Source organism: Eschrichtius robustus, chromosome 10 (assembly GCF_028021215.1).
Source record: "Eschrichtius robustus isolate mEscRob2 chromosome 10, mEscRob2.pri, whole genome shotgun sequence".
Classification (NCBI taxonomy): Eukaryota; Metazoa; Chordata; class Mammalia; order Artiodactyla; family Eschrichtiidae; genus Eschrichtius; species Eschrichtius robustus.
Window position 1 is genome coordinate 3781715 of NC_090833.1, and position 11613 is coordinate 3793327.

Consider the following 11613-nt stretch of genomic DNA (forward strand, 5'->3'; position numbering starts at 1 on the left):
ACCAGAGCTGCAGCCTCCTGAGGGCAAGGACTTTGTCCTACCTGCGATCCAAGGTGGTGAGGTCAGAGACAGGAGTAGGGCAGTGAGGCCAGGCTGGGAGGAAAGGGAGGCCAGGAAGGTTCAGGAACCCAGTTAAAGAAGCAGCTGGGACTTTCCCCAAACATCACAGCATTGGGAGCAAGTAACAATGACACTTAATATTTGCACACTGAGGGGGTCTTTCCCTGCCCGGTTTCCGGGCATCCTTCTCCACCCTCGTCCTCCTGCAGTGGGAGTTTTCATCCCTTTGGACAGAAGGGCTTGGGGTCTCTGCAGCTCTCGCCACCTCCTGTGGTCTGGATTGGGGTGGGGGCCAGGGGCGGCTGGTGCATACCACTCCCACCCAGCAGAGATGCAACCGCCAAAAGAGACTTGGGTGTTGGTGACCAGTGTTTGCTGCTCAGGAAAAGGTGGGGACCCCGGCACAAGACACTGAAGGGTGCGCCTTCCACTGCCCACTGTGGTGGCTGAACTGCCCTTCCCCGGCTCAGAGACCCTCCGCGGAGACAGGCAGAGGAGCCAGCTCTCTCCTCCTGGGTCTCAGGCTGAATCTTGGCCTCAGCCTAAGCCTTGCAGGAGCTTTGCCATCTCGAAGCTTCGAGTATTGTCTGTCCACCCCAAGTGGAGTTTCCGCCTTGCCCTTGGGGGGGGACGGCCTGCTTCACCCACTGGTCCTCATTGGGGTGTCTGGAGACCGGCCCACACGGTTTGAAACTTTATGCCTGCTTCAATGTTTTCTTTCCCATGGCACGCGTGAGTGCTGGGGAGGAATGCGGGGGTAGGAGGTATTAGATAGATAAAGCTCTCATCATCAAGGCGAAACAGGTTATTTCTATCTTGGGAGTGTAAAACAGGACTCAGTGTAGTCAAATACGAAGACAAACATTAGTTCCATTCATCAATCATTCAACAAAAACTTTCTGAGTCTCCACCATGCACCAGGCAGTAGGTCCCTCGGCAAGAAGGGAGACAGGTAATAAACATGTACATAATTCTCACACCTGGCATGCTGTGTATTATATGTGCTAAAAAAAAAAGGCAGCCTTAGGGGGTGTAGTGTCCTGAATGGGGGTCCCTAGGACATGCCCACATCCTAATCCCTGAGATCTGCAAATGTGACCTTATTTGGAAAAAGGGTCTGTGCAGAGTGATTAAGCTAAGGATTTTGAGATAATGGGATCTTCCTGGATTATCCAGCTGGGCCCTAAACCCAATGACAAACGTCCTTAGAAGAGAAAGGCAGAGGAGATTGGACACACAGAGAAGAGGAGGCTTTGTGATCACAGAGGCAGAGGTTGGAGTCATGTGGTCACTAGTCAAGAGTTGCTGGCAGCCACCAGATGCACTGGACAAGGCAGGAAGGACCCTCCCCTCCAGCCTTCAGAGGGAGCCCGGCCCTGCTGACACCTGGATTTCGGACTTCTGCCCTCCAGAGCTGTGAGAATACATTTTTCTTGGGTTTTAAGCCACCTAGTTTGTGGACATTTATTACGGCAGCCACAGGAAACTCGTACAGGAGGACAGAGTCATTGGGTTTTAAAGCGTTTTCAAGATTCATTTTTGAGTCGTGACACTTTCTGTCATGAGTGGGGCAGTTTTTCTGCTGTTGACTTTAAAAATATATATGCACAATGTGAGAGTTGCGAGTTGAGTTTTATTTGGGGCAAAATGAGTACTGCAGCCCGGGAGACAGCGTTTCAGATGGCTCTGAGAAACTGCTCCCAGGAGGCCAGGGGAGGGGCCGGGATATACTGGAGTTTTACAACAAAGGGCAGGTAGTGGGGATTATTGTTAATTAAAGAAAACCAGATATCTCAAGTTAAGGAAGTTAGCGCTTTTCTATGTATGGGAAGATGCAAGAGTCTGGGCTCACTGAAATCATTCCTTGATTGATGTGCACCTTAGCTATCTGGAGCCTGTATTTTCACATCCTGAATTTCCTCAGCGCTCACCGCAGGGAGTGGCTGCAGTCTGATGGCTGCTAGATGGCAGGTATTCTTTTCAGCCCTGAGTTTCCTCAGGGCTCACCAGCTCACATTGGAGGGCTGCAATCATTGGTGACTGTGACCTCCTTTGTTTATTGATATGGCAGGAAATATTCCATTTATAAATATTCCATTTATCACTGCTCGCTCGAGTTACTGGAAGTCATTCACTGCATGGCAGGCCTCCCCCTCATCCCTCACCCCTTTCATGAAATCAGAGACCTCCCTGTTCATCGCAGCACTATTTACAATAGCCAGGACATGGATGCAACCTCAATGTCCATTGATGGATGAATGGATAAAGAAGATGTGATACAAATATACAATGGAATACTACTCAGCCATAAAAAAGAATGAAATAACACCATTTGCAGTGACATGGATGGACCTAGAGATTATCATACTAAGTGAAGTAAGTCAGACAAAGACAAATATCATATGATATCACTTATATGCGGAATCTAAAAAAATGGCACAAATGAACTTATTTACAAAACAGAAATTAGAGTCACAGATGCAGAAAACAAACTTATGGTTACCAAGGGGGAAAGTGGTGGAGAGATAAATTGGGAGATTGGGGTTGACATATACACACTACTATATATAAAATAGATAACTAATAAGAACCTACTGTATAGCATTCTGAACTCTACTCAGTACTCTGTAATGACCTGTATGGGAAAAGAATCTAAAAAAGAGTGGATATATGCAGATGTATAACTGATTCACTTTGCTGTACAGCAGAAACTAACACAACATTGTAAATCAACTATACTCCAATAAAAATTAATTTTAAAAAAAAAGAGAGAGAGAAAGAGACCCCATTCCCAGGCTGGAGGCTCTCTCTGAGGTGGCACAGAGTGTTGAATGCCCCATGCACGACCTAGGTGGTTGAATGGCAGCAAGAGGCGTTTCACAAAAGCTCGTTGGGCAACCTCCGTGTGCAGGACCCTGTGCCAGGCACCGATGACCAGCGGGGAAGACGGTGAGATGGGCAGAGACCACGTCTGATCAGCTGAGACAGACAGCAAGCAAAGGAAGCAAATCAATACCTAATACAATACCAGGCAATGAGGCTGCACGGGAGAAACAAAGTCCAGTGTATGTTGTCTTCTCCTGCAATGGGTCCTGCAGCGTGTTTCCCCAGCACGCCCCACCCCACTCCTCCAGACCCCAGGGAGTCACAAGGTGAGTTCTCCACCAAGTCCGTGCAGGCTCAGATCCTCCCTGGGTATCTTGGCACCCCGGTTTGGGGGTGGGTGCGGTGGCCGGCACCCTCGACATCTTCCTATCCTCTGTTCCCGCCCCTGGGCTGTCCCAGCGTCCCAGTCCCCGCTCCCTGACTGAGGACACATAGCTGTCCTATCCGCAGAGGTACCCCAGAGCGTTGGAAAGGGGCTGCTGGCTGATTGGCAAGACCGAATCCCATGGGGCGGGGTGGGGAAGCAGCCTGACACCCCTCTAACCCACACCTCCCGCATCTGACTCCGGTCCAGGGTCTGAATACTGAGTCCTGGCCGGCGAGCCCATTCTTTGTGTGTGTGTGTGTGGGGGGGGGGGGGATGGTACCTGGGATGGGGGGGTTATTGATCCTCTATTAACCGAGGGCAAGGAGGGTTTTGGAAAATGTTTCCTTTGGGTCCCAGAATCTGAATATTTCTTCCTAGGCCGTTGGGTTAGTCCATGGAGCACATAGTGAGGGTTTAACACTCCCCAGCCGGACCCGGATTCTCATTGCGCCCTTAGGACGGGACAGAAGGCGTACTGTTCACTTTCGGCCACGAGGTGGCGACAGAGCGTCCACGTAGGCAAACACCGCCACCTGGTGGTCACGCTACGCCCATGACACCCTGGAAGAAAGGGCAAAGTGGCCGCAGAGGAAGGGAAACGGACCAGGGGCGCCGGGAGCAGAGCCTCCTAAGAAGTTCGTGCTGGGGTCAGCAGCCAGCTCCCTCTCAAGTCCGACCGCGGGGGAGCGTGGCCACCCCTCTCCCCGGCTGCACAGGTACAAGCCCGCCCAGGCCCAGGCATCCTCTCACACAGCCCCGCCGCTGCGATGCAGATGATGGGGACGTGGAGGATGGGATTTATATAGCGGTTTCCGTTTTCTTTTTACTTCCAAGTGGGACACACTGTGTGTTCCTAGTCAACTGGTTCCAAAGCGGAATTAAACTAAATATCTACAAGACTGAACGTCAAAGACTGTTCGTAAATGGAGTTTATGTGGCCTAGTTAAATATTTCCAAAAATGTGCCAGGCAGAGGCAAATTTCAATGCAGCTAATAAAATTTAAGCATCAGGCTCCCTCAGTTGCAGGTACCTTCCTTCAAGGCCCCTTGTCGTTGTGTTCACAAGGGCAGATGTCTTTATAAAAGGGGAAAAGGTAAGATATTTCAACTGCCGTTGGTTAAGACTGCTGTCTCTTTCCATCTAACCTGCCCTCCTGTCACACTTCCCCTTGCGTTGGGAGGCATTGAAGTGGTCACTGGTATTTGGGAGGCTTGATTAAGGGGAAGTCACATTGAGAGTACATTCCGTTTGGGCTGAGTGGAATATATGTGCCTGGTCTGTAGTCACTTTTGAGGGTGGGGTCTTAGAACAATAGAAATTTATTCTCCTACGGTTTGGGGGCTGGAAGTCCGAGATCAAGATATTGGCAGGGCCGTGCTTTCTCTGAAGCCTCTGGGGGAGAACCTGTTCCATGCCTTTCTTTCGGCTTCTGGAGCGGCCAGCAGTCTTTGGCATTCCTTGGTTGTATATAGATACATCACTCCAGTTTCTGCCTGCATGGGCCCAGGGCTATCTTCCCTCTGTGTATCTGTATCTTCAAAGGATTCTCCTCTCTCTGTGTCTGTTTGTGTCTCTCTCCTCTTCTGTTTTTTTATTATATATATTATTTTATTGAAGTATAGTTGATATAAAATATTATGTAAGTTACAGGTGTACAATATAGTGATTCACAATTTTTAAAGGTTATACTTCATTTATAGTTATTATAAAATATTGGCTATAGTCCCCATGTTGTACAATATATCCTTGTGGCTTGTTTTATATAGAGTAGTTTGTACTTCCTAATCCCGTACCCCTATGTTGCCCCTCCCTCTTTCCCTCTCCCCACTGGTAACCACTAGTTTGTTCTCTACATCTGTGAGTCTGCTTCTTTTTTGTTATATTCTTTAGTCTGATGGGGCTTTTTGGTTCCACATATAAGTGATATCATACAGTACTTATCTTTCTCTGTCTGACTTATTTCACTTAGCATAACGCCCTCCAAATCCAACCCTGTTGTTGCAAATGGCAAAATTTCATTCTTTTTTATGGCTGAGTAGTATTCCATTATATATATATATATATATATATATATATATATATATATATATATATATATACATACATACATACACACACACACTCCAGATCTTTATCCATTTGTTTGTTGGTGGACACTTAGTTTACTTCCATATCTTGGCAATTGTAAATAATGATTTTATGTACATTGGGGTGCATGTATCTTTTTGAATTAGTGTTCTTGCTTTTTTCAGATATATACCCAGGAGTGGAATTGTTGGGTCATAGTTCTGTTTTTAGTTTGAGAATGTAGTCATTTCTGTGATAGGTAAGTTATTGCTGGCCAACCCATGTAAGAATGGCTTCCAGAAATACCCTCTTACCACCTTCTGTGACAGTTTGCTGGTGGTGTGATATGAAGGTCCACGGCCAAAGGCAGTATAACAGCCAGAGCCAGAGGCCTGTCTATGGGAAATTCCTCCATCCTGCAGACGTGTAAAGCTGTAAGCAGAGGAATATAAAATGGTGCAGCCACTGTGGAAAACAGTATGGCAGTTCCTCAAAAATTAAAAATAAGATGGTCATATGAACCAGCAATTCCACTCCTGGGTACACATCCAAAATAATTAAAAGCAGGGTCTCAAAGACATATTTGTACACCCATGTTCATAGCAGCATTATTCGCAATAGCCAAATGGCAGAAGCAACCCAAGTGTCCTTCAACAGATGAATGGATAAACAAATACAGTCCGTTCATACAATGGAATATGATTCAGCCTTAAAAAAGAAGAAAATTCTGGGACTTCCCTGGTGGTGCGGTGGTTAAGAATCCGCCTGCCAATGCAGGGGGCACAGGTTCAAGCCCTGGTCCAGGAAGATCCCACATGCTGTGGAGCAGCTGAGCCCGCGCGCCACAACTACTGAAGCCTGTGCTCTAGAGCCCGTGAGCCACAACTACTGAGGCTGTGTGCCACAACTACTGAAGCCCGCGTGCCTACAGCCCATGCTCCGCAACAAGAGAAGCCACTGCAATGAGCCCACGCACCGCGGCAAAGAGCAGTCCCTGCTCGCTGCAACTAGAGAAACCTGTGCGCAGCAACAAAGACCCAACGCAGCCAAAAATAAATAAATAAATAAATAAATAAATAAATAAATAAATTTTAAAAAAGAAGAAGAAAATTCTGACATATGCTGCAACATGGATGAAACTTGAGGATATGATGCTAAGTGAAATAAACCAGTCACAGAAAGACAAATCCTGTATAATTCCACTTATATGAGGGACCTAGAGAAATCAGATCCATAGAGACAGAAGGTAGAAGATTGGTTGTCAGGGGCTGGGGAAGGGGGAATAGGGAGTTAGTGTTTAATGGATGTAGAGTTTCAGTTTGCAAGGTGGAAAGGTTCTGGAGATGGATGGTGCTGATGGTTGCACAAGAACGTGAATGTACTTAAGACTATCAAACTGTGCACTAAAAAATGGTGAAGATGGTAAATTTTATGTGTTTTTCACCACAGTGTTTTTAAAAACTTGTAAGCAGAAGATTTGGTTCTCATCGACAGTGAAAATGGAAGTTCTCTCCCATCAGGGATAGATGTGATAATGCAAAGTATAAAGGTATACATGCAGCATACATTTTTGTTTTTGATGAAGTTCACACAAAATAGGATTTATCAGAGTTCTGTGCGGGGCCCAGCTCTGTAGCAGCACTTCAGACAGCCAGCACGTCTGGGGGCAAAGTGGCATATTTCATGCTCCCTAAACATATTTGACCAAATCTTACCTCAGGATCCTCAATCATAGGTTATGAAGCTGAAAAAAAAAGTTCTTAACTAGCGATAACAAAAGCCACTTTAAAAAAAATAAATTTATTTATTTTATTTATTTATTTTTGGCTGCATTGGGTCTTCGTTGCTGTGCGCGGGCTTTCTCTAGTTGCGGTGAGCGGGGGCTACTCTTCGTTGCAGTGCCTGGGCTTCTCGTTGCGGTGGCTTCTCTTGTTGCGGAGCACGGGCTCTAGGCGTGTGGGCTTCAGTAGTTGTGGCTTGCGGGCTCTAGAGTGCAGGCTCAGCAGTTGTGGCGCACGGGCTTTGTTACTCCGCAGCATGTGGGATCATCCCGGACCAGGGCTCGAACCCGTGTCCCCTGCATTGGCAGGCGGATTCTTAACCGCTGCGCCACCAGGGAAACCCCCCAAAGCTACATTTTGATAAACCATGCTAAAGAATTTCCATTCTCTCTGTAGAAAATATTACAACATCATTGTTGTAAGAGGAGGCGAGCAAAGAGTGTGGAGCCAAAAAACTGTAGGGAAAAGGTACTGTAAAGAGAGGTCCAACAGTTAATTAACATACATATTTTTCTGGATTTTTAAATTTTTCTTTCTTTTTTTCTTCTTTTTAAATTTCTTTTTCTTTTTTACTTTTTTTTTGGTTTGTTTTTGTTTTGTTTGCTTGTTTGGGGTTCTTTTTTATTTTTTTTAATGTTTGTCATATAGAATTTATCATTTGTTAGGATTTCTTCTCTCGTCCCACATAGCTATTTTCTTGGATACCTATTTTTTATTCTTAATTTTGTTTTCTTTGGCCTAAAGAACGACCCGAAAATTGTGTAAGCATCAAGTCCCCCAGATCTTGGAACTGTCCGCAATTTTTTCATTGTTATGGTGGAGGCAATTGTCCTTCACAACTTTCTACATCCTAACTGAAATTGAAACTTCTCTTAGGGTCTTTTAAATGTCTGTAGCACCTACATTGGTGTCTCCCTTTCCTCCTCTTCCCTCCCCCTCCCCTCCAGCTCCCCTCCCCTCCTCTTCTCTCCTCCCCACTCTCCTCCCTTTTCCTCTCCCTTCAGCTGAAAATATTTTCCAACAGACTTTGTGATTGTTTTCTTTGATCAAAGGGTTATTTTTTTATTATTATTTTATTTTATTTTATTTTATTTTTGGCTGTGTTGGGTCCTCGTTGCTGCACGCAGGCTTTCTCTAGTTGTGGCGAGCGGGGGCTACTCTTTGTTGCGGTGCACGGGCTTCTCATTGCGGTGGCTTCTCTTGTTGTGGAGCATGGACTCTAGGCGCGCGGGCTTCAGTAGTTGTGGCGTGTGGGCTCAGTAGCTGTGGCCCGTGGGCTCTAGAGCGCAGGCTCAGTAGTTGTGGCACATGGGCTTAGTTGCTCCGTGGCATGTGGGATCTTCCCGGACCAGGGCTTGAACCCATGTCCCCACTAATAAATAGTTGTACATACTTTTACTGGTTACCCTAGAGATTATAATATGAACCCTTGATCTATTAAAGTCAAACATAAATTAATACTTTTATCACTTCCATGACACAAAGACACATTGAGACAGACCCCTCTTGTCTTTTGTGTTGTTATCATGTCATGTATACATACGTGTATATGTATTAAATCAATTTCATTGAGGTATAATTTACCTGCAGTAAAATACATCCAGTTGAAGTGTACAGTTCCATGAGTTTACAAATATATGAATGTAGTCACCACCTCAATCATGACACAGGATATTTTACCCAAAGGATTTGCTAGTTCCCTTTGCAGTTAGTCACTTCACCAGTCGGGGCCGAGAAAACAGACGTGGGTCCAGGGGCTCTGGGGGGTGACCGAGGAGGCATTTGAGCCCAGGGCTTACTCAGACTTGCAAGGATGGCCTGGAAACTGCCCTCGCCTCGAGACCACACTACAGGAGGAAATTTCTCCACAAGGAAGGTAGAGGGCGTCCTGGACAGTCAAAGGGGGAAAAAGACAAATGAGCCCAAACTGGACTCATCCGTCTCCCTCCAAGCCCCCTGCTCTAGGATTCCCTTTCCCAGGAATGGCAGCCCCAGAAATGTGGGCATCACCCTGGATTCCCCGCTCTCCCTGGCCCCTCACTTCCCACAGCCTCATGGTCTGCTCTACCTCCTAACAGCATCGGGAATCCACACCTTCCCACCCCTTCCATCACCCCAGCTCATGTCGCCTCTCAACTTTACCACCGTGACAGCCTCCTAAAGGGGGTCCCACATCCATTTATATATTCTCCTTTCAGGAGGATGAGTAATGGGATACACGTGGTTCAAAATCTAAAAGACACCAAAGCCCTTTGGTATAAAGACCTCCCTCCCACTCCTTTCCCCAGACACGGGAATCATCATTTCTCTGGAGGTGTTATCAGTTTCTTATTTCTCTTTCTGGAGATAATCTACATAGTTATAAGCAAAATTGTACAGATATTGTTCATCCCCCTTAAAAAAGTGAACTAACCCACAAAGGAGTTTTTTAATTCTATTTTCCCTCTAATAAATGGCTGCACATGCTTTTGCTGGCTTCCTAGAGATTATAATATGGATTCTTGTTTTGAAGTCAACTCTAGAGAATTCCCTGGTGGTCCAGTGGTTAGGATTCTGTGCTTCCACTACAGGGGACACGGGTTCGATCCCTGGTCGGGAAACTAAGATCCCGCAAGCCATACAGTGGGGCCAAGAAAAAAAAAAAAAGTCAACTCTAAATGAATTGAAGACAAATGACAGCTTACTCTACACTCCCTTCCATACCCGCCTTTTTCACGTGACGATATGTCATGGAAATTAGTCCGTATCAATTCACATGGCACTTCCTCATTTCTTTGAACAGATGCACAGTGTTCCACTGTATGGTTGGACCATGATTTATTTAACCAGCCCTCTGTGAGGGATACTTAGGTTGTTTCCAACCTTTTGCAAATACAAGGTAGCAATGAATCACTGTTGTGTGTCACTTAACACATGGGCAGATATCTGTAAGATATTGTTGGCTCAAAGGGCATGTTCATCTGTGATTTTGTTAGAGGGCACCAAAGGTTCTCCCATTGGGGCCACAACCCTATATGATCTCTCCTTCCCCACCCCCCACGAGGCCAGGCTGTGTGAGGGTCACCGGGGCCTGTGGGGCCTCAGGCCATCCTCCAGCCCTGACCCCCTTGGGCACCTCCACCTCCCCGTTTCCCTGCCTTCGCAGGGCTTGGTGCCTGCCTTGGCGCCCCGCAGAAGCCAGGGGGCGCTTCTCGCTCAATGAGCCTTGGCTGCTCATTGCTGGGGCTGAGGGAGGCGGGGACCCCAAAGCCTTTAACAGAGATTCTGGGGGTCCTGCTCCCCTAGACTCTCCAAACCACATCCATTTTGCCCCCTAGCCCCCCCCCGCCCGCCCCCAATTCCTAGCCCTGCGGCTCCAGGGGCCCCCCAGAGCCTCCGAGCTTTTGCCCCCGCCCTCCCCTTCTTCTCAGGGCGACCTCTGAGAACAGGTGTCCGTCTCCCACTTTGGAGAGGCCCCTGTACACGGCACACGTGGTGCCCACCACCCCGAAGCCCCCACCCCCGCCTGCTTGCTTGTGGTTGGTGGGGTCTCTTTGGCCCGTTTCCCGGCGCCCTTCACAGACAGACAGAGGGCGGCTAATGAATGAGATCGTCAAGGAGCGGAAGCAGAGCCGCGCCGGGAGTCCCGCGCGCTCCCGCCCTGCGCGGCCCCCTGCGGGCGCGGCCACCAGGGGGCGCCGTGCCCTCCCCACTCCGCAAGGACCCCGCCCGGGTCCCCGCGGGAAAGGGATGAATGACCCGAATAATTCAGCATTTCCGGCCTCAGGACTAGCCAGGGCTACGGCCCCACCTGAGGCTTGGAAGAGGGAGAAGAGGTGGGCGAGAAAGGGGGGAAGGGGGGAGTGGGGAGGAGGAGGGGGAGAAGGGGGAGGGGAAGGGGGAGGGAAGGGGCTCTGCGGTCCTGGATGCTACCGCCAGCGTTCCGGGCTCCGTCCTTCCTGACCCCTCGCGGTCTGCCCAGCGCAGGGATGCCACCTCGGTACCCAGGACTGGGGGTGTGGGGGTGTGGGGAGGAGAGCGGGCCACGGAGCCGGGACTGAATCCCCGATCCTTGGGGCAGGGCTTACCTTCGGATTAAAAAGCCTTTGGGCAGAGGTCCCCTAAAATTCAGCGAAGCTATGGACAAGCCTACGCCTCGGTTTCCACGGCTGTAAAACAGGGATACATAGCGGCAGCTATTTACACGGGAAGTCCTCCGTGTGGATGCAGGGTCCCATTTGGGATGGGTCTTCCGAGACGATCGGATCACACTGAGGGCTGGTCCTCCCGATGGGTAGTGGTGTTCTCTCCCTGCGGCAGGGTCTCACATCCGTTCGCTAATGGCCGGGAAGTCCAGGCAGCTCAGGTAGGACTGACCGGGGCTTCCGCACCCCAAGTCACAGCCCCCCACCCCAGCCCTGGGCCCTTACCATGCACCAGCCCCTTGGGGTGGGGAGGGACAGGCCCATTAT